The sequence below is a fragment of the Ovis aries genome, chromosome 1 (assembly GCF_016772045.2).
Source record: "Ovis aries strain OAR_USU_Benz2616 breed Rambouillet chromosome 1, ARS-UI_Ramb_v3.0, whole genome shotgun sequence".
Lineage (NCBI taxonomy): Eukaryota > Metazoa > Chordata > Mammalia > Artiodactyla > Bovidae > Ovis > Ovis aries.
The window spans coordinates 63,486,288-63,508,421 of NC_056054.1; the positions used below are offsets into that span (position 1 = coordinate 63,486,288).

A 22,134-nucleotide genomic window follows, 5' to 3' on the forward strand; every position below is an offset into this window, starting at 1 on the left:
CTTTAAATGAGTTCTTGCTTGGCTTTGTGGGGAACAAATATAGGATTATTCACTTATAATATATAGGAATACAGGAACTTCTCAAAATATTGAGAGGTTCCAAGGTACTCCACTATTTTTGTGTTGTGATGATACTATAAGCAGAAACATATGTATGCTGAAAAATGTAATAATTTTCTTTAACATAAAAAGTCTTGCCTTTATTAAAAAAAAAAGAAAAAGCTATCATTTTGGTGCACCAAATGTATTCTTGCATGGAAAAAGAGCAGATATTTCACAAGGAAATGTTATCAATTATGTAGAATAAACTGCCAATTTACAAATGTATTAAACTTTTGTCCAATTTGCTCGTGGTGAAACAAAGACATATATTCTGCAAACACACTTTTAATGATCAAATCCCTAAAGAATAGCAATATTTAAATATTTTTAATGGCTAAAGAAATAAATTTCCTATATAGAAATGACTTTCAGTCTTCTCCCCAAAAGGCATATATTTAAAGCCTTTTCCAGGAGTGGTCATGGGTTTCTGGCAACTCAGCTACATTCACTAAACTATGTTCCATTTTGGCCAATAAGCAGCATTTGAGCGATGGCTGTTCAGGGACCATGATGCTGCCATGATCACAGAAAGGAAAGCTCACAGTCCATGACCTTCCATAGCACCTACATTGTTCTATACAAATTAATCAGCTTCAAATATACATTCAAAACCTCTTTGGAGAGAAAAGCATATGAATCTTGCATATTTCATTTTGTTTTGCCAAATACTAACCCTTGGAAAACTAGTTCCCACTTAGCGTCAAACAAAAGCATGCACCTTATACTGAAATATTCACTATGAAATATTCAGCAAAGAACATCAAGTAGATACAGAAATGCTACTCATTTCACTCACTAAACACTAGTCAAAAGTTTACTAGAGATGTAATTGTATAGCTTTTTGGACTCCATAGCAAAAAAAAAAAGGTATTTGGAATTAGACAGAGTAAAAATAGCCAGAGATGGAAACAGATCTTATGAGTGAAAGCTATCAAAATTGAAAAAAAAAAAACTTTTTTTATATATAGATAGATTAACTTTGAAAATTAGCTAATGCTTTTGTCCAATGAATAAAGGAATTTAAAAATAAAAGGGTTGCAGATTGGATAATATCGAAAAAAAAGTTGACAGGAAGAGTGTCTGATTTGTAAATAAAGGATACATACATATTTTCAAGGCACAAGTCCTCCCTCCTTCTCAAAATATTCCTCTGACTGATTCAGTCCACCAAGAATCCTAAACATCTAATAATATTTTCAGAACTATACAGTTTAGAATTTAATTGCAATATAAACAGTAATATTTTAAATGGCTACTAAATCTGTGAGGGCAATATACTCGTCACTCTTTACCCTCAAAAATTACATAATACAGTGAGAGGCATAGGTTAGGTTCCAATATATAAGTGATGGTGAGCAAATAATTTATTATTCAACCTGAAACAGTTAAGAGATCAAGTGAGCCTCATAGAGAACCCAATTACCCAAAAGACTGGACCAAAGTCTTCAGAGTACCATTTCACCCTAAATAGTCAGTATCCTTTCATCAAATAAAAATAAAACATTTTCTTTCCCTTCAACACATGAACAGCATGAGGACATGCTGCCATTTATCAACAGAGCCTAACTTACCTTATAACATCACCTCACAAAAACACTACACAGTTTCTATTAACATCCCAAAGCTACACATGAAGAAACAAGTTTTAGAAAGGTTAAATAGCTTGCTCAAGTTTGTAAGTAAGGAAGTGGTGGAACTCAGTTTTGAAGCAAAAGCCAGAAGATACTAAAATATAAGAATTTACACAGCTAAAAGTAACATACAAACTTCTGTGTTTTAATAATACTCATAAATTCAGTTTATATTTTAAAAATGAAAACTGTTCTGTACAAGGAAATAAAGGATGAGTAAGACTGAGCTCCTTGAAGACACAGACAAGTCTAAATTGAGAGAAGACTGTGAGCGTGCTAAGTCACTTCAGTTGTATCCTACTCTGTGAACCTACGGACTGCAGCCTACCAGATACCTCTGTCCATGGCATTCTCCAGGCAAGAATACTGGAGTGGGTTGCCAGGCTCTTCTCCAGGGGATCTTCCTGGCCCAGGGCTCGAACCCATGTGTCATGTCTCCTGCATTGACAGTCAGATTCTTTACCACTAGCATCACCTAGGAAGCCCCAGAGAAGACAGAGAGCAGAAAACTAAAATCCAGTGTGCTAACAGTTGTAAGGGACTCACTGGGTACCCTGAAAGCAACGAGCAGGATCCTGGGAGACTTCCCAGAGGTAAATCCACAGTAGAGTCCAGCAGCATCTGAGGCTGGCAAACGGGAAAAGAAAAAGGCATTCCAGATAGAGAATAAAGTACCAGCAAGAACAAGGAATCATGACAGAACATGATTTGAAAGGGCACTTGGCAAAAGATGAGACTGACTGGACACATGAAAGCAGTAATTCTATGCAAAATTCAAGAGTTTGAGTTTTTTCCCAAAAGGTTAAGGCAGACCATTAAATAATTTTAAGCAGGAGAATGCCAGATCAGAAGTGCATCTTTTAAAGATAAACCCAGTGGTGTTTTGGAAAATAGACTAGGCATATGGAGGAGAATAGAAATAGATCCTAAGAGAGATGAAATTTCAACAATGTTTTGCAACAAAAATTTTTGAAAAAATCAAAAGTTGCTCCTGCTGGTGATTAAAACAAACAAAACCCCACGGAAAACAATGAAGGAATCAGAATATAGGAAAAGCAAGAGATCAGTATGGAAATGATCAAATGTAACCCCTCATTTACTCATGACCATCTGAACGGATGCTCAACATTTAAGTTGCAGAAAACGGCCGCTTATCCCGTTAAGTAAAAAATTAACTTAGACCAGTTTGAAGAAAATCTTTTAAAAGTGTGTATTAGGACTTCCCTGGCTGTCCAGTGATTCAGACTTCACCTTCCAATGCAGGCAGCATGGGTTCAATTCCTGGTCAGGGAGCTAACATCCCACATGTCTCATGGCCAAACAAAACAAAACATAAAACAAAAGCTACATTGTAACAAGTTCAATAAAACTTCAAAAACTGTCCATATCAAAAAAAACCTTTCAAAAATAAATGTATTATTTTTTCCTTCTCAGAGTTATCTGTACGGAATCAACTCAACTTCAAAATAATTCTTTCAAAAATCATTCTTGTAGAATTATTACAAATCATCTTCAATGCAGTAAAAAACTGACTGAGTTCTACTAAGCCAGGGCCCAGAGGAACAATCATTGACTTCCAACAGAACTGTGCCCAAGGGAATAGATGTTATGTTAACCTCATTACTATACCCAGCTTCTAGGGTCTCAGTCATTTGCACAAACTAAGCAGTGATTAGCAGCGGTATAAACAAAGCCATTTTCTCATACCTTTGGGAGTTTTCGATGCAAAAACTACCTTACTAATACACATCAATTTTGAAATAAGAAAAAGAGAAGCAAGAAAATGGATACCTAGCTGTTAAGGACCATAACAAACATGACCGTGACAATCTTATTGTAAGCAGGAGGGTATTAAACTCATTTTAAAAGTAGACAGGCTTTCTGCAGTCTATTCCTTAAACCATAACCAACCAAGTGGTACTTAAAATTACTCCAAGAACCTCATTCACTGAACCATCAAGGAAGCCCTCATTCATCCAAAAACAACGGAAACCTGTGTGTGAGGTGATAGGGAAACTTTGTCTTTTGCAATATTTTCTCCCCAACACCAGCCAAAGTCTGGCTGTGGTTTTCTCACTGAACAAGCACCACTTACCGACCACCTACTCAAAACCTGACATTGGTTAACTTAAATCTTATTACAACCACTCGAAAGTGACTTATCCCTCATTTTACGAAGAAGGCAACTGAAACCAGATAAGTTAGTGAATTGTCCAAACCATACACTTTAAAGAACAGAGGCTGGAAATCTAGGGCCCTGGAAAAGGAATGATTTCCCGAGGCCTGAAGTATTCTTTACTAAAGGAGCCCCGGAGCCAATTAGAGTCTGGCATATTATACAGCGGGCACTTCAACATCCGCCGAATACGTAAGGGAGCAGTATTTCCTAAAGAAGCGCTGCCGTTACCAGGGCCTTCTGGATCACGTCTCGGTCCTCGACAAGCCCAACTCACTAAGATCTGCCAGGCTGTTCCAGGGACCACACCCTTCCTCGCTGCCTTTGCCAAGTCAAGGATGCGAGTGGGAGGTGTAGGCAGAAAGGGGCTGAGGTTAGTGTTGGGTGGACGCGAGGGCCTTTCACTTCCGTAACTCACCAAGGCCACGGCCACGGTCCCAACCCGGGACCCTTAAAGCCACCCGCGGTAACCGACCCTCTGCCGCGCAAGCCAAAATTCCCCTCCAAAAGCAGACCGTCGCTTCCACCACTGCGTCATCACGCCGCCGTGACGTCAGGCCGCCGCCGGGTCCGCTAGGGCCCCGAAGGCTGACGTCGGGTGAACGTTAGTGCAAACCCTGGCGAGCATACCTGTGCTCCCCAGCCCTGGGTGGGCCAGCAGGGAGCAGGATGCGGGGGGCAGTGCAGTGGATGAAAGCTAGGAAGGAAGGCAAGGACGCGACTCCGGAAGCAGGCGAACTCCTAGAACGACCTGAGTGGAAGAATGCCCAACGGGGAGCAAGCGGGACAAAACCGGGTTGGTAACCAGCAAGTAGCTTCTCTGGCAACGGCCGCCCCGCCCCTTCGGTCGCCCGCAGCGGCGCAGCCAATTGGCCGAGTTCAGCAAAGCGAGCGCCGGCGTCTGCTGCTGTTGTCAGGAGTGAGGGGGCGGGGCACGGGGGAGGCGTCCTGTCTCGGAGTTGCTTCTCCCGGTAAACTCCCCCACCCCCAACCTTTTGTTTTAAGAGAAGGGCAGCACTTGTGTATAGTTACCAAGAGTCTTAACTGTTGAGTTCACAGAGAAAGGGAAATAAGGCCGATGCATTCCAAATCTTCTGACACTAGGCTTGAATCATCAAAAGTGCCTTCCTTTTGTTTTTTAAAGGGGTAAATTTGAAAAAAAACAAGGCAATCGAGACTGGAAGAAAGTTCGCTGTAAATGTAAACAGCTGAAAGCCGTTTATCCGAGGTAATTGTCTGGACTTCTGTTTTGTCCTGTTAAGTCAGAGAGCCGGACGGCTACCTCCCAGCCATCTTTCGGGTTTCCGATAATTTGTAATCTGATACGTTTATAAATTGAACAAGGCAAAATTCTACTTGAAAAAGTTAAGAAACAAAAAAAGTTATCCAACGCTTCAACCTAACGTTAAAAATAGTATCACATTAGGTTCACAAATAAAGAAACTATCAACTGAGCAGTTTAACCGTGGCATAACTCTTACTGCTTTCACTAAAGAACAATTTCCATTGATGATTCCAGCAATGCTCCCCCATCCCCACCACCAGCCCCAGCACAAGTTCACAATACATTAACTTCCATATATGTAAATGTTAAAAAGCCCTAGGAATTGCACATTTAAGTACCTACTCTAATTGATGGATCATGACCTTTGGCAAGTCAACTTCTCTGAGCTAATCTTCTCACCTGGAAAAAAAAGGGAAAGTAGAATTGAGGCAAGCGTGCATGCTCAGTCCCTCAGTCGTGTCCAACTCCTGCCAGGCTCCTCTGTCCATGAGATTGTCCAGGCAAGAATACTGGAGTGGGTTGTCATGCCCTCCTCTAGGGGATTTTCCCCACCCAGGGATTGAACCCCCTCTCTTATGTCTCCTGCATTGGCAGGTAGGTTCTTACCACTAGCACTACCTGGGAAGCCCTTTCTGAGCCACAAGCTTTTGTTTCAGACTGTACAGCTAGGTAAAAATCGCAACATTAGAATCCATATTCAGCATTCTACGTACCCCCTTGGTGAACCTTATCTGAGCTGGGATGAGAACAGAGTGGCTTTCTCTAGCAGCTGTGGACACATTCTAGTTGCGGCATGGCTTATAAGCTGTATCATGGTTCGTATCAGTCCTGTCCGACTCTTTGCAACACCACATGGACTGTCTTCTCTGTCCATGGGATTTTCCAGGCAAGAATACTGGAATGGATTGCCATTTCTTACTCCAAGGGATCTTCCCAACCCAGGTGTTGAACCCGAATCTCCTGTGTTTCCTGCATTAGCAATCAGATTCTTTACTGCTGAGCCACTGGGAAGCCTTCTCCTGGGAAGCCCAAGAAACATAATTCTTGGGGCCTTTTTAGCACTAAACTAGGATTCTAGCCAACTTTGCTAACTTGTCATAATTAGAAAAATAACTGTACACAGAAGTTAGGCTTTTGTTAAGAAAAATACTTATTTAAATTGTATTGGTATTATAAGTTGTTGTTTACCACCTGTATAAACGCTGTATGTTGTCACCCTGCTTATTTAACTTACATGCAGAGTACATCATGAGAAACGCGGAGCTGGAAGAAGCACAAGCTGGAATCAAGATTGCTGGGAGAAATATCAATAACCTCAGATATGGAGATAACACCACCCTTACGGCAGACAGTGAAGAGGAACTAAAATGCCTCTTGATGAAAGTGAAAGAGGAGAGTGAAAAAGGTGGCTGAAAGCTCAACATTCAGAAAACGAAGATCATAGCGTCTGGTCCCATCACTTCATGGGAAATAGACAGGGAAAGAGTGGAAACAGTGTCAGACTTTATTTTTGGGGGACTCCAAAATCACTGCAGATGGTGATTGCAGCCATGAAATTAAAAGATGCTTACTCCTTGGAAGGAAAGTTATGACCAACCTAGATAGCATATTCAAAAGCAGAGACATTACTTTGCTAACAAAGGTCCGTCTAGTCAAGGCTATGGTTTTTCCAGTGATCATGTATGGATGTGAGAGTTGGACTGTGAAGAAAGCTGAGCACTAAAGAATTGATGCTTTTGAACTGTGGTGTTGGAGAAGACTCTTGAGAGTCCCTTGGACTGCAAGTAGGTCCAACCAGTCCATTCTAAAGGAGAAAAGTCCTGGATGTTCCTTGGAAGGACTGATGCTAAAGCTGAAACTCTAGTACTTTGGCCACCTCATGAGAAGAATTGACTCATTGGAAAAGACCCTGATGCTGGGAGGGATTGGGGACAGGAGGAGAAGGGGACGACAGAGGATGAGATGGCTGGATGGCATCATTGACTTAATGGACATGAGTTTGGGTGAACTCTGGGAGTTGGTGATGGACAGGGAGGCCTGGCGTGCTGTGATTCACGGGGTCGCAAAGAGTCGGACACCACTGAGCGACTGAACTGAACTGATAAACATTCAAGAGGAAACATTCACAAAAATCTCAAAGTGGTTACATAAAATTCTTAAATTGACCTATTTAACTGAATTGTCCAGGTAAAGTAAATATGGCATCCCTCATCGTCTGACTCTAATCTGTTCCTGAAATCTGGTTGGATAGGGAACTTTCGGATAGAAATATCTTTTATTCCATTTTTACATAATGGGAAAACATTCCAGTCCATCAAAAACCCCAATTTCCCCCAAATATCATTAAATACTTGACTACCTGTGAAACAATCTGCCAAGGATTTCTGCATAATTTAAAGCAAAGGCCAGTATACTTTTTCTGAAAAGGTCACACAGTAAATATTTTCAATTTTGTGGGTTATACAGCCTCTGTCATACTTAACTCTGTCACTGTTGCATAAAAGATGCCATAGAAAGATACATAAGCACATGGCTTGTCAGTGCTCCACTAAAATTTATTTACAAAAATGAGTACCAGGATAGATTTGGCCTATGGGACATAGCGTGCAAACCTCTGATGCAAAGCATTTTAAGACATCAAATGCCTAATAAGCATTAAACTCATTAGTGGGACTTTTGTGTGTAGGATGCAACAATGTGGAGTTGGATAAAAATTATGTTTGGTTTTTTTTTTTCCCTCAGCAGTGTTAGATAAAATTTATGGGGTTTTTTTTCCCCTGATGGCACCAAATGTACACTATAATGTAAAACAGCAAACAATGAAATAATAGGTTAAAGATACTTGATGAATAGAAATACTTAGCAAAGTAAAAAAGCAATTTAAAAAACAGCTTGGTGGTACAATAAACTGTTGCCAAAGATGGCCTCCAAACAATTATTCTCAGACCTGTATACACGTCACAAATGGAGTCTATTTTTCCTCCTCTTGAATTTGAACAATACAGTGTCGTTAAAGAGTGATCCTAGACTGGTTCCAGACCTAGGCCTTGGGAGACCTAGAAGGTTCTGCTTTCCTTTCTTGGAAACCAGGCACCATATAAGAAATCAAATTACCCTGCTGAGGAAGGAGACTTAGCCAGATCCTCGCTGTTTGAGCCTCTCACCTGAGGTGCTAGACCTGTGGGCCAGTTGACTTTCAAGTCACAGCCTTGTTCCCAGGTGAATACAACTGAATGAGTGACCCTAGCCAATGCAACATCATGATCCAAAGGGACGCAAATTGAAACTACTTTCATTTTGAGGGAATAAGCAAATATATCCCAGACCATTTGGACCCCAGAAATTTCAGTGAGGTTTCAGAACTCTCAATTGTCACAATTTAAACCACCCTCCCCATCACCCCCAAATTGTATGTGTTCTTTCCAAGTTGTTTTAGTTTTCTTTTGTTGTTTTATCAAACTTAGTGGTTTGAAACAACACTGTTTTATTTGTTCTGAACTTCAGGCAGGGTTCAGCTGGATGTTTTTTTTGGTCTATGTGTCAGTACCTGGGGTCTCTCACTAAGTTGCAACCAGATTGTTGCTGAAGCTGGACTATCCATGATGACTTTATATGTCTAGTGACTTGGTGGGTTCACTTGAGGGTCTAAGGCCTCTTCCCCCTCTATCTTTGTGGCTCTCTACCTGAGTTTTTCCTCATGGCAACTGTATCCCAAGAGTAAGTGTTCCAAGCAACAAAGGCAGAAACTGCAGCTCTATGGCCACACAACTTACACAGAATCTCTTCTGCTGCATTTTGTTATCTAAAATATACCAGAGAGTCAGCCCAAATGTGAGGGATTCCACCTTTGAATGAGATAGTGTCAAGATCCATAGCATCTATGAGAGACAATTTACTACACAAGGCATCTATGGTATGTGCTATTTCTTGTTCATCGGGTCCTGTCAGCACAATATCATAAATAGAGTAGACAAAAGTGATGTCCCATAAGGTGATAAAATCATCATGGCTCCTGCACACTAAATTATGAGTGGGAGTGAAAGAATTATCAAAGCTTTACATAAATAAATTCTCCCTCATTCTCTCACTTCCAAATGAAACTGAATAGTTTCCGTTGTTCCATGCATATTAGGATGCTGCTGCTGCTACTAAGTCACTTCAGTCGTGTCTGACTCTGTGTGAGCCCATAGATGGCAGCCCACCAGGCTCCCCCGTCCCTGGGATTCTCCAGGCAAGAACACTGGAGTGGGTTGCCATATCATTAGGATGAGTAAAAGACATTTGTTAAAGTGATATCTGCATATTAGGTGCTAGGAATTGCTAGGAATCAACATTTTACACAACCCATTCATCTTCTACACAAGTCAAATGGCAGATTAAATGGGAGTGTGGTCAGAATCACCAGCCTGCATTTTTTGAGTCTTTGCTATTGGCACTAATCACTAGAATTTCCCCAGGAATATGGTATTGCTTTTGGTTTACTCTTTCTGTAGAAAAGGCAGTTCCAAAGCTTCCAACTGGGCTTCCTATTTTAATAGCCATGAGTTAAGAAGCCAATGATAAGATATTGTAAATCTCCATTAAGGTGATGAAGTTTAGGTCTCTCTTCATCATATCTATCAATTGTTCATTATCACGTAGATTGTCCATTTCACTGTAGGGACACCATATTCAATTATCCACAGCTAAAGATGCCTCTTAGTCAAATGACTATAATTACTGCTCTGGCCCTCCTACCTATCACTATAACTACAACTACCTCATCTCTGATGGTTAATTGTGGTCATTTGACCTCTGCCATTTTTGGATTCTACTATGTCTAGTAGGGAATTGGGGACCCCGTTAAATGGCATAATCTCCTAATTTCATCCCTGGTCTTAGAGGATAGCAGCTACAGTGCTGTGAAAGGATTCTGGCACTCCTCCCCACTATTTTCTCCATGCATTAGTGAAGAGAATGTCTTCCGGGCCTTTTCAGGACATGTTTGGAGATGGATGCCTGGGTTGCACATGATAAATCTGTTCTAACTATCCTATCTCCTTAAATCTTTTAAATCAATTCTCTAAAATATATTGAGAGAGTTCTAGCATTTCAACTTTATTTAAGTGCAGGCCACCACTAAGTTCAGGTTTCAACCAAAAGACTAAGAAAATCTTTAGAATCACCCCAGATGCTCATGATAAATCTATGGTCTCTGGTAAAGTATAGTCATTATAAATATTTGTCTCATCAAAAATTGTATCCTTTCATGCCTGTTCTAACACCATTGGAATTCATTATTGTATTCCATAGGTTTCTGCCAGCACAAATAAGCAAAGTCTTGCTAATTTTTGTGTGAAAGCCTTTTCCTAGACCAGACTTTTTACTTACACCCTAGAATATACTGAGAGCCAACACTATAGATCTGCACTAGCGGTTCTCGACATTTTTTTTTTTTTTAATCAAAACTGGAGGTGTGGGAGGGTACTACCAGCACCTGGTGGGTAGAAGGCAGGGATGCTGCTAAACATCCTTAAATGAACAGGACAGCCCTCACATCAAAAAATATATATATTTTTTTTCAGGCTAAATGTCTATAGTGATGACATTAAGAAACCTTGGTTCAATATGGAGAATACACTAGTCACCTTTAGCTATTGAACATTTAAAATGTGACTATTTCTAATTGAGATATGCTTTAAGTGCAAAATACACACTGATTTTGCATATTAAGTTGGCTTAAAACTTAGCATTCAGAAAACTAAGATCATGGCATCCAGTCCCATCATTTCATAGCAAATAGATGGGGAAACAATGGAAACAGTGACAGACTTTATTTTTGGGGGATCCAAAATCACTGCAGATGGTAACTGCAAATGAAAGACACTCCATTTCAAGCCATGAAAGATGCTTGCTCCCTGGAAGAAAATCTATAACCAACCTAAACAGCATATTAAAAAGCAGAGACATTACTTTGTCAACAAAGGTCCATCTAGTCAAAGCTATGGTTTTTCCAGTAGTCATTTATGGATGTGAGAATTGGACTATAAAGAAAGCTGAGCACCGAAAAACTGAGGCTTTTAAACTATGGTGATGGAAAAGATTCTTGAGACTCCTTTGCCTGCAAGGAGATCAAACCAGTCAATCCTAAGGGAAATCAGTCTTGAATATTCATTGGAAGGACTGATGCTGAAGCTGTAACTCCAATACTTTGGCCACTTGATTTGAAGAACTGACTCATTGGAAAAAACCCTGATGCTAGGAAAGATTGAAGGTGGAAGGAAAATGGGACGACAGAAAATGAGGTGGTTGGATGGCATCACTGACTCAATGGACTTGAGTTTGAGCAAGCTCCAGGAGTTGGTGAAGGACAGGGAAGCCTGGTGTGCTGCAGTCCATGGGGTCACAAAGAGTCAGACATGACTGAGTGACTGAAATGGACTGAATAATATATTAATAATTTTATATTGAACACATGTTTAAATGATAGTATTTTGAATGTATGGAATTAAATAAGGATATATCATTATACTTTAACTATTTTTTACTATTTTTAATGTGGCTACTAGAAAATTTAAAATTGTGTATATGGCTCACATATTTCTACTGGGTAGCACTGGTTTAGAAGGATAAAGAAAGGATAACACTGAGTTATGAGAAGGTAAATTCTTCAGTCAATGTTATTTCAGAATTTTCAAAAAAGACAGGACCAGCCTCATAAGACAGGGAAGGAGGAGTTTTTCAGAAAGTCCAAAGCTCTATAAGGTCTGTGTATCAAGATGACAGAATTATCTAAGTCTATTCAGACAGCTTCACTACAATCTCAAGACCCAACTCCTTTTCAATCAGTGCCTTAATTTTTCACCTTGTCAGTTTGTTTGTTCAACTTACTTTGTAACTCAGCTCTTCACAGCGTTAATATTTGATTTAGATATGTATGCTGGCTCAGCGGTAAAGAATCTGCCTGCAATGCAACAGACCACCTGCAACGCAGGAGATGGGGGTTTGATCCCTGGGTCAGGAAGTTCCCAGCCCACTCCAGTATTCTTGTCTGGGAAATCCATGGGGTCGCAAGAGTTGGACATGACTTAGTGACTAAACCAACACCACCATGTCATCCCAGCAACCCATAAAGATGTTTTTAAGGCAATCACAGAAGCCTTCCTGACCGCTGTGCTGTGCTTAGTCACTCAGTTGTGTTCAACTATTTGGGACACTGTGGACTGTAGCCCCCCAGGCTCCTCTGTCCATGGGATTCTCCAGGTAGAGTACTGGAGTAGGTTGCCATGCCCTCCTCCAGGGGATCTTCCCAGCCCAGGGATCCAATCCAGCTCTTGAGCTTATCGCATTTTGCTTCAAGCCTCTTAATACAGTGATAAAGATCAAACCCACCCCATAATGTTTGTATTCTTCATTTCTGCCATTCTCATCAAAGGCTTGCCTTTAATAACTACTTATTTCCTGATCACCACAGGTCGCTTTTAAACTGAATTAAAATTTACATTCAATAAAGTGCACAAAACAGATATTAAATGTTCAGAACATGAGTTCTGACGATTATATACACCGATAAAGCCACTACCTAAAACTAAGATTTAGAAACTTACATCAGCCTAGAAAGTTTGTTTGTATTCCTTTCCAGTTCATCAACCAAAACTACCTTCACTCCTTCTCACCACCTACATGCACACTGAGATAACCATTTTCTAATTCCAGTCACTAGAGGTTAATTTTGCCTATTCTTGTTCTTTATATAAATGCAATCATACATTGTACATTATTTTGTGTCTTGCTTGTTTTATTCAATATATATGTTTTTTAGATTCATTCATGTTCTTGCATTATTTTAGTACTTTGCTCCCTTTTATTCCTGAGTAGTATTCAGTTATATGAATATATCACAATTCATCAGTTCTCCTCTTGATAGCTATCTAGGTAGTTTGCAGTTTGGGATTGTAATAAATAAGGCTGCTACAATCTTGTAAAAGGCATTTATGAACCTGTTTTCATTTGTTTACCTCGAAGTGGAATTGCTGGGTCATGGGGATATACATACCTTTAATTTTATAACAAAATGCTATATTCATGTTCAAAGTGATTGTACCAGCAATGTAACTAGAGTTCCAATTGCTTCACATTTTTGCCAATATTTATTATAGTCACCCTTTTTAAGCTATTTTAACAGATACGAAGTGGCATCTCATTGTGATTTTAATTTGCATTTCCCTGATAACTAACAATGTTATTGAGCACTGTTTTAATAGTTATGACCCATATGTATATCAAGATTTTTGTTCACCTTTATTGGGTTATTTTTTATTACTGATTTGTAGGAGTCTTTTATATTTGTACTATTATCAAATATAATGTGAGTATTTCCTCTCAGTCTGTATCTTAGTTCAGTTCAGTTCAGTTGCTCAATTGTGTCCAACTCTTTGCAGCCCCATGGATTGCAGCATGCCAGGCCTCCCTGTTCATCACCAGTTCCCAGAGTTTATTCAAACTCATGTCCACTGAGTCAGCTATTCCATCCAAAAACCTCATCCTCTGTCATCCCCTTTTCTTCCCACCTTCAATTTTTTCCAGCATCAGGGTCTCTTTCAGTGAGTCAGTTCTTCACATCAGGTGGCCAAAGTATTGGAGTTTCAGCTTCAGCATTAGTCCTTCCAATGAATGCTCAGGACTGATTTCCCTTAGGATTGACTGGTTGGATCTTTTTGCTGTTCAAGTCACTCTCAAGAGTCTTCTCCAACACCACAGTTTGAAAGCATCAATTTTTCAGTACTCAGCTTTCTTTATAGTCCAACTCTCACATCCATACATGACTACTGGAAAAACCATAGCTTTGACTAGATGGACCTCTGTTGGCAAAGTAATGTCTCTGCTTTTTAATAAGCTGTCTAAGTTGGTCATAACTCTTCCAAGGAGTAAGCATCTTTTTATTTCATGACTGCAGTCAGCAACTGCAGTGATTTTGGAGCCCCCCAAAATAAAGTGTGTCACTGTTTCCACTGTTTCCCCATCTATTTCCCATGAAGGGATGGGACCAGATGCCATGATCTTCGTTTTCTGAATGTTGAGCTTTAAGCCAACTTTTTCACTCTCCTCTTTCACTTGCATCAAGAGGCTCTTTAGTTCTTCGCTTTCTGCCATAGGCTGGTGTCATCTGCATATCTGAGGTTATTGATATTTCTCCCAGCAATCTTTATTCCAGCTTCCACTTCCTCCAGCCCAGCATTTCTCATGATGTACTCTGCATATAAGTTAAATAAGCAGGATGACAATATACAGCTTTGATATACTCCTTTCCCTATTTGGAAACAGTCTGTTGTTCCATGTCCAGTTCTAACTGTTGCTTCCTGACCTGCATACAGCTTTCTCAGGAGGCAGGTAAGGTGGTCTGGTATCCCCACCTCTTGAAGAATTTTCCACAGTTTGTTGTGATCCACATGGTCAAAGGCTTTGGCATAGTCGATACAGCAGAAGTAGATGTTTTTCTGGAATTCTCTTGCTTTTTTGATGATACAACGGATGTTGGCAATTTGATCTCTGGTGCCTCTGCCTTGTCTAAATCCAGCTTGAACATCTGTAATTTCACAGTTCTTAATTGTGTCTTTTAATGAGTAGAATTTTTTAAATTTTGGTACAATCTAATTTATCAATATTTTTCCTTTTGTGGTTTTATGCTTCATAACTCCACATTTGCAAAGATATTCTATGTTTTCTTCTAAAAGTTTTATGATTCTAAGCTTTTATATTTAAGAGTATGATTAGTTTTTTGTAAGAAATGAAGTAGGATTTAATGTTAACTTTGCTATATAGAGTTATCCAACTGTATCTAATTGGTATCTTAGTCAGTTTGGGCTGCTATAACAAAAATAACATAGACAGGGTGGCTTAAATAACAGAAAGTTATCACTCACAGGTCTGGAGGTGGGGAAATTCAAGATCAAGATGCCGGCTGATTCCTTTCCTTGTGGGAGCCCTCTTCCTACTTTACAGATAGATCCTATCCTCCCAGGAGAGAGAAAGGAAACAAGCTCTCTCACGTGTCATTTAATGAGGGCACTAATTCTATAGTATGAGGTCCATGCTTATGACCTAATTATATCCCAAAGGCTTCATCTCTGTATACCATCACATTCTTAATGATGAATTTGGGGAGAACAAGTTGAGCACTGAAAAATTGATGCTTTTGAACTGTGGTGTTGTGTCAGGGTCCAGCCTCAGTGGATCCAGGGAATTTGAAGTGGGGATGGAGTCGGCATCTGGGAGAGGACTATTTAATTAGAAAGGAGATATTAGGAAAGAATAGTGTAGTAGGAAAATTAGTGGAGAAAAAGATGCTGAATAACTTGGTTTACATGGAAAACCAATAAAACCTTGAGACAAGAGGTTTGCACCATCTACATAGGCCACCAGCGCCCGCTTGAATAGCGGAGGGTGCCCCACCTTGGGCTCCCTCTCGCGTGGGTCTTAGAAACCAGGGTAAGTAAGAAGATATGGCGAGCCTCCATGCTCCAGATGGGAATTCAGCCAGAAAAACGGAGAACAAGAAAGAACTACACGGGGGAATCAGTCTTTCCAGGAACTGATCCAATTTCTTTATTTTTCAGGTTTGCTTATATACCTTTTTGTTACAGATAGAGACAAATGGAAATTTCAAAGTCATGCGGGGGTCAGCAGTCCTGACCTTTATCAAAATCAGATGCTTAATATAAATGTATACAAAAGGTCTTAGGTGGCTTTACATCATCTTCTGGCCATGAGGCCTGCTGACATTTTATGACCCTTTCTTTCTGATAAGTCAGTTAACCAGAAAACTTATTTTCCAGGGGTGATTTTTCTTAAACCAGGCGCCACCCTCCGAAAGTACCAGATAAAGTTGCATTCCTATAGCATGAAGGTGCAGTGGGTTACAATTAAGAAAGGAATTTACTTAGCCGAAGGTTTAACATGATTAATCTTAAAGGTTAATACATATTTCTCCTATATGCTAGTTATATTCATTATAAGGGCAGGGAATATGGAGATTTAGCAGCAAATATTGGCTCAACAAATGAAAAACCCTTCACCAATATAATTCCTAGTCAACCCACTATACTATACTAATAATTTTATAACTTCTCAAAAGAATCTGTATTTAGAAAGTTTAAAGCATCTCATGCCTCTCACGATTGGGAGGGTGTGAACAATCACACGTGGCTGGACGAACCTGCTCAGGTAGGCTAGAGAACCCTCAGAGGAGTTTGTAAGTTGAAACACTCTTGTCACACCCAGGAATTGTTATTAACTGGAGCTGTAAGTTAACTCCTTCTCGGAGAGAAGTGATGGGGGACAGCCCCCCGTAGAGTCAGAGGTGTGGGTGAGAGCATAAAGCAGTAAAGTAGGCAGACTCTGGTTTTGAGGGTAGATGCTCGGGAACAGGGGGTCTCCTGAGGCTCAATCCCACCTTTGTGTAATGCCGAGCCTCCTTCCTCAAGACCTTTGCCACGGGCGGAGTTCCTCACGCTGGCTCCCAACAGTGCTGGAGAAGACTCTTGCGAGTCCCTTGGACTGCAAGGAGGTCCAACCAGTCCATCTTAAAGGAGATCAGTCCTGACTGTTCATGGGAAATACTGATGTTGAAGCTGAAACTCACTTTGACCACCTGATGTGAAGAGCTGACTCATTTAAACAGACCCTGATGCTGGGAAAGATTGAGGGCAGGAAGAGAAGGGGATGACAGAGGATGAGATGGTTGGATGGCATCACTGACTCAATGGACATGAGTTTGGGTAAACTCCAAGTGTTGGTGATGGACAGGGACGCCTGGTGTGCTGTGGTCCACGGGGTCACAAAGAGTCGGACACGACTGAGTGACTGAACTGAACGGAACTGAAACCATTGGAGATCAGGCTGGGAATAAGCATGAGCTAAGGTTGAAATGCGTTGTTACAATAACATAGTGATTAGCAGCAAGGGCTTTGAAAACATTCCATCTGCATTCATGTTTTCTAGCTGCGAGTGTTGGGGCAAGTTACTTTATTTGTGGAACACATAGCCCTGACCTTGATAAATCATGATTTCCCATAAGCAGGAAGTATTAATAAACAATGATTGCTTTAAGGTTCAAAGCACATGTTATGGAATTAGAATGACTAGCTCTCTCTTTTTTTAAAGACCTAATTTTCCTAGAGCATTTTTGGGTTCACAGTTAAAATCAAGAGGAAGAAACGGAGATATACTATATATTTTTCTGGCCCACACATGCATAGGCTTCTCCATCAGCAACACCTCTCACCAGATGGAACATTTGTGATGCTGATGAACCTCAGCTGATACATCACGATCACCCAGAGTCCATTGCTTAAATTAAGTTTCACTCTTGGTGTTGTGCATTCTATGGGTTTGGACAAATATGTGGCATGTACTCACCTTTATAGTACCATACAGAGTATTTTCACTGCCCTAAAAATCCCTTGTGCTGTGCCTATTCATCTCCTCCCCCCAAAACCCTTAACAAGCACTGATCTTTTCACTGTTCCCACAGTTTGGACGTTTTAATATATTTGGAATCATACAGTATGTGGCCTTTTCAGATTGGTTTCTTTCACTTGGTAATGTCTATTTAAGTTTCCTCTGTGTTCTTTTCATGGTTTGATAGCTCATTTCTTTTTAGTGTTGAATAATATCCCATTGTCTGGATGTACCATAGATTATTTATACATTCACCTACTGAAGAACATGTCAGTTGCTTCCAAATTTTGGCAGTTAGGAATAAAGCTACTCTAAACATCCATGTGCAGGTTTTTATGTGGACATACATTTTGAAATCCTTTGGGCAAATACTAAGGAGTGAGACTGCTGGATCTGATTATCAGTTTTCACCCAGATACTATCCACAGAAGTTGGAGTCTTCAGACATGAACTTTCTTAATAAACAGAAGCAATTTAAATCTAATGGTATAAAGATGCAATGTGGAACAGAGAGTACTGACATTATTTTACTATTCTATCATTTCAAGATCTATCTACTAATATAATTAGAAATTAGGAGAGTTAGTTAACTATGTCAAGAACACTCAAAAAATAATGGACCCCCAGTTGTAAAATATGAAGAAAAATATTCATAAGAAGATAGAATGTGGTCTTAGTAACTCAGGGATACAAATATGAAATTGGCATTGTTAGTATCTTATGGTTAGTATATGCTTTAAGAATAGCTTAAGAAAACTAAAACATTAACTTTGTTTTTTTTTAAATTATTCTATTTTTGGCTTGTCTGCTATGGATGGGCATTTTAAAAATAGATCTTTTCCCTGTTAGCTTATTGAAATCAACATGATCCTTTTGTACAGAAAAGAAAATTACTTGGACAAAATTTTTTCAAGGAAATGAAAAGGGTATTAATTTGTTCATCAGAATATCATACATTTACTTATTAAACCAGTTACTGTACACGTTTTCAAACACTGACTTGCACTTTTTAGAAATGCCTTGGAAAAAGGAGCATCAGACCCCACTTTTGACCTGTGGTGTTGGAGAGTCCCTTGGACAATAAGGAGATCAAATCTGCCAATCTTAAAGGAAATCAACCCTGAACATTCATTGGAAGGACTGATACTGAAGCTGAAACTCCAATACTTTGCCCACCTGATTTGAAGAGCCAACTCATTGGAAAAGACCTTGATGCTGGGAAAGATTGGAGGCAGGAGGAGAAGGGGATAACAGAGGACAAGATGATTGGATGACATCACCAACTCAATGGACATGAGTTTAAGCAAACTCTGGGGGATGGTGAAGGATAGGGAAGCCTGGCGTGCTGCAGACCATGGGGTCATAAAGAGTCAAACACGACTGAGTGACTGAATGACGACAATGCTATTTTCTGGAGGACATGTATCAGTTGCAAGATTTTTGGTGGGAAGTAGTTGGATGCCTAACTAATGATGGCTTGAAGAATCAGAGCTTACTTTACACAGTAAGAAGTCTGGAGTTTGGCACTCCCTGCTTGGCTCAGCTGTCACCAGTGTCGTCAGTGACATAGGCTCTTTCTACCTTTCAGCTCTGCTACACTCCACTTTTTGGCTGCCCTCTTCACCTAATGACCACAGAGGCTGACTTTCCCAGCCTCTGTCCCTTTCAGGAAAGAAGGGTAGGCTTTTTGTAGACATTTCTCTTCTTTTTCAGGGAGGAAAACCTTTTCTGTGAATGATTCCAACACCACCTCTTCCTTCTCCTTCATCTCTCTCCTGCTAAGAGACTACTCCTTAGATTATTGGCTGGGACCAGGTTACACAGTGCCCCAGTATGAGGGAGGCTTGGGCAAAGAAGCATCAGATATTTCTGACTTCTGTTCTGCCAGCAAGAAAGAGGAGGAGGCTGACTATTGGATAGGCAACTAATAGTGTCCAAGCAGTTGCCACACACCAGGGGAAGGCCATAGTTAATATGGATTAATATTTACTAAACTCTTACTCTGACCTAGACACAGTTCTAATCATTACTTGTACAATTTAAATTTTACAGATGTAGAAACTGAGGCATGGAGATGTTTAATAGCTTACCAAAGGAAATGCAGCCCACTTCAGTATCCTTGCCTAGAGAATACCATGGGCAGAGAAGCCTGGCGGACTACAATCCATGGGGTCACAAAAAAATCAGACACAACTGAGCGACTAACACACAAGGCCATTCAGCCAGTAGAAAGCAAAGCTGGGATTTCAATTCAGGAAGCCTAACTTCAAAGCCCAATCACTTAACCATGTAACCACTGCTTCTACATAATTAACATAGTACAGGATTAAAGACAAATGCCAATAAAAATTTATAATTGAAGACAGAAGTGGTAGAAAATTTCAACATATCCTTAGACTCTGGGATTTTAATATTTTGGCTTGATCCACTGCTTAATAAGCAATCTAAAGTGTGTGACTCATCGCTGCAGTTGATATTATGATAACTCATCCTCAGGGAGATAAAACATGTATGTGATATAATAACATTTCAGATAAACTATGACACTGGAAAAATTCTTTATTCTTTGTTAAGAAGATAAAGTGCTTCCTGAAAAGTTTCTTTTAAAACATTTGTCAGGTTTTCATAACCATTGTTTTAAAAATGCTCTTAATATTTTTATAATATGAGAATTTGATCTTAGCTAAAAATGTATCATTCATTACACATTTTCTCCTTAAAATTATTGTGTTTTAATAACCAATTATAGGATCATATTAAAGAACTTATTGATTTTTTTCCTTTTTCCTAGTTATATGACTCTAAAGAATCCCTACTCAAAAGACCCCCATTACTTTCTAATAGAAAAAAAATTAAAACAGCTATGTAATAAAAGATACATACTAATAATTCTTTTTAAAAATTTACTCCCTAGCATTTTAGGAGAACATAAAAAAGGAGAGAAGAAAATAGTCATAATGGAGACCAAAAAAAGAATTGACAAGTAATAAGGAATAAAGGGAGCTTCCCTGGTGGGTCAGACAGTAAAGAATCTGCCCACAATGCGGGAGACCCAGGTTCAATCCGTGGGTTGGGAAGGTCTCTTGGAGAAGGAAATGGAAATCCATTCCAGTATTCTTGCCTGGAAAATTCCAAGGACAGAGGAGCCTGGTAGGCTATAGTCCCTGGGGTTGCAAAGAGTCAGACATGAGTGAGCAACTAACACTTCACTTCAAGGAGTAAAGAAAGGAGATCTCAGTTTAAGCAGGGCCTTCACTGGAATTTTCAAGCAAGCTGCAGCCCAAACTCTTGAAATAATTATGATGGGAGGTTGTTCAAGAAAACTTGGCTCAAGGTAGGTTGCTAGGAATTGTGGGATGGGGGATGAACTCTGAAACCTTAGCTATGCCCAGCTAGTTAAAGAGAATAGAGCAACTTTAGGAAATAGAAATGACATGTCACAGGAAAAGTAATGGTAAAAGAATAAATGTTTTTACTTTGAATTTAGAGAAGATGGAGAGATGATTTGGAGTGGCTTTTGAAACCATCCAGAAAGACAAGTGCCTGAGCCAGAATGGTGTTTAAAAGCTCTCATTGGCCTGAATCCCTCATAGAGAGAAGAATATGTATGTCTGTGGTTGAAGAGGAGCCCTTCTAACCCTCCGCCATGCCTGGTCTCTGAATGGTGCCAAGGATTCAGAGGAGTAGGGCAATGGCTCTGTATGAGGCCAGCCAGGGGTTTTTGATGTAGCTGATTGGTTGGTTTTCCTTTAGAAAGTAAGGAAAAGAGAGAAAGGACAAGAGATGAAGATTCCTCAAAATAGAAAGAAGCTGAAGCAACTTGGGCAGCAGGCTGCTCCATGGTTGTAGAAAACTATTTTTAAAATGCTGAAGCCTTCCTTCAGTGATGTAAAAGCTTAATTTTTTTTCTGTGGCATAAATACCTCCTTAGCTTCCCCTATGAACTCTTCAATAAAATTTAAATTGCTCCCAAACACAGTATGTACATAGTTCTTTGGAAACTCAAGAACACTACATTTGAACAATGTTAAGAACAGAAGCAACGTGTGTGGATCCAGGAAAAAGGAATTTCAAGCCAAGTGTCCAAGCAGTTGCAGAAGTCTTAGCCATTGAATTGACAGATAAAAGCAAGTTACATGTAGGTCGCTTAAGAGCAAGAGAATTCCAGCTGACAATAACTGATAATTATATTGATAATAATAACTATAGCTACCATTTATAGCACATTTATGGATAAGGCATAAAGAATCACAGCCTTATGTTACAAACATGGAGTATATTTTTATGTCATTTAAGTACAGGTAACTACAGATCTCAGGTTGTTTACATGTCATTGTTTCCCAGTTAATCTCTTCTGTTGTCAGTCAGCATCATGCTAGGCACTTTTGGGCAAAGAAGTATTCCTTGATTCCTCTGTTGATAAGCATACCAACTGAAAGGCTTTTATTTCATCTTCATAGCAAAAATAATCAATGGAGAGGGGAAAGGCTAAAAGAAGACAG

The 22,134-nt window shown here is 39.7% G+C and overlaps 1 protein-coding gene and 1 long non-coding RNA gene across 17 annotated transcripts in view; one reads left to right on the top strand and one right to left on the bottom strand.

The window, feature by feature from the left end:
* Positions 1–4,731, bottom strand: part of ODF2L (outer dense fiber of sperm tails 2 like) — a 37,095-nt gene extending 32,364 nt beyond the window's left edge. For 6 of the 16 annotated variants that reach the window (XM_042250624.2, XM_042250613.2, XM_060411374.1 and 3 more), the window contains exon 1: positions 4,540–4,731. The gene's annotated coding sequence lies outside the window, so the exon portion shown is untranslated. Of the gene's footprint in view, positions 1–35; positions 4,443–4,539 lie in introns of those variants that run through there. The other 10 variants (XM_042250623.2, XM_042250608.2, XM_012175195.4 and 7 more) reach the window with 4 other exon arrangements.
* On the top strand, positions 4,466–11,710 carry LOC105609231 (uncharacterized). Its single transcript, XR_001433752.4, has 3 exons — positions 4,466–4,705; positions 5,054–5,137; positions 6,435–11,710. It is a non-coding gene; the product is annotated as an uncharacterized LOC105609231 (long non-coding RNA).
* The last annotated feature ends 10,424 nt before the right edge of the window (positions 11,711–22,134 follow it).